Below are 1,865 nucleotides of genomic sequence, written 5' to 3'. Positions count from 1 at the left end.
TTTCTAGCCTGCTCTATTCAGTAGATATCTGTCCAGTTGATTCCATACATTTATTGTGAGACTTGTAGGCTATTGTATAGAATTTGAAAGAAACTTGCAAATGACTTTGTGGTTGTTCTGATTATTTTACAAAAGCATTTGAGAATCGAAAGGTCATCCATAGAATTTTCAAAAATGTAAAGTTATCGTAGCATGCTGTTAATTACATTATGTCAGTCGAAACCTATTCTGATTGATTGATGAGAACTTGACGTCATGTTATTAAAGTACCCGGGCCATCAGAACATTATTGTTAATCGTTTCTCTAATGAAATAACAAGTGAATGACTTTATTTCATGAAAATTGCGTAATGTGCATGTAATGAGCTAAGAGCGGATCCAAAAACGGATGTACGATTTACGAGTACTTTTGACCTTTCAGAACGCCATTTTCATGAGAGATTTTGAATAATTATAGAAGTGAATTGCAGGAAAGAGTGGAATGATGAGTTTTAATGGCCGAAGACTCTAAGATGAAAGAAGTGAATAGATGATTAATGTTATTAGATTTTATAGTCAATTAATGGGAGACAAAAATAACAAATCGATGCTCGAGAGAGACTTTCCATCTTCTAGTTTTCCATCATTCACTCAACATTATGTCACTCAAATTTTTTTTTCATAGCGTCGGGTTCATAACACGGGTTGCAAGAGTTAAACGTTTCAAGAGTACCATGTTGACTGGTGATGCTATCCTTGAAGTGATTGTGAAAGTTTTATCAGTCTTTCCAACAAGATTTTAGGAAGGAATGAAAGATTTTTATAGACATTTGGAAAAGGTTGTGCTGTGAACGTTTCTTTACGTTTATAAGATTGGATAGGGTAACTGATAATGAAGCACCATCAGGCAACTGCCATAAGAAGCATACATGACGTGAAAAGCTAATACTTTTTTTAATATTGATGTGCAGAAAGGAAAATTTGTGTTTTTGAAAACCACCGAATTGAATCAAATGCGTTAAAACTTGAATATGGACGATTATATTTTTATGTCTTAAAAGAGAAAACTACACCCTTGTCTCATTAGGTAATGGTCTAATTTAACACGACTTTGAAGCAACGATTCTAATAATTCAAGGAAGACTTTCAGACAAGTAAGAAGTCATAACCTTGTGATGTCTAAGGAATATGCCACAAATGTTTGTCAGTCATGGCATAATTCCACTTCACCAACGCCAGTAGTAAACCTCTAAATATTCCTCGTAATGCCGAAAGGAAAGGCGGAATTGAAAAAAGTGTCTAATCGTTCGTAAATGACACAAAAAGAATCAACATTAAAATTCTGTTCAATACCGTTTGACAGTTGAAAATTATTAATTATGCCGTTGAACGGGTAAAACCTGGTATTTGCCATCTACATGAGCCTAGTCTTGAGCAGAAAATAATGCTATTTCATGTTGATTTCGATTCATATTTGCGGCTCCGTCCCTCCGAACATCCAGAGGATACCTTTGGATTATACAACCCCTTGTCACTGATTCAGGTCGTTGGGGCTGACATGGACAAGCTTGAAGTTGCGTCAGTAAACCGAGGTCCCCGGTACTACTGATCGTGTACCTTAAAAAAACCCCGATAGTTGGGAGTATATAGACACATCTTTATGGAACAACAATCGCTGGTTAAAGTTTTATGCAACGTTTCAACGTGTTTCCAGATATTGTTGTTCCAGAAAGCTGTGTCTATATATCGTACTCACAATTGCTAAATGCCATTCAAAGACTAAGTTGGAAATATGTTGTAAAAACAAATATCCTGTATGCAACAACTTAAGTAATTTGACGCTGAGAATTGCCGTAAAACTCCCTTATATTTTCTCTATGAGATTT

Source organism: Lottia gigantea, assembly GCF_000327385.1.
Source record: "Lottia gigantea unplaced genomic scaffold LOTGIsca_4, whole genome shotgun sequence".
NCBI lineage: Eukaryota > Metazoa > Mollusca > Gastropoda > Lottiidae > Lottia > Lottia gigantea.
Note: the sequence above shows the minus strand (reverse complement) of the source record.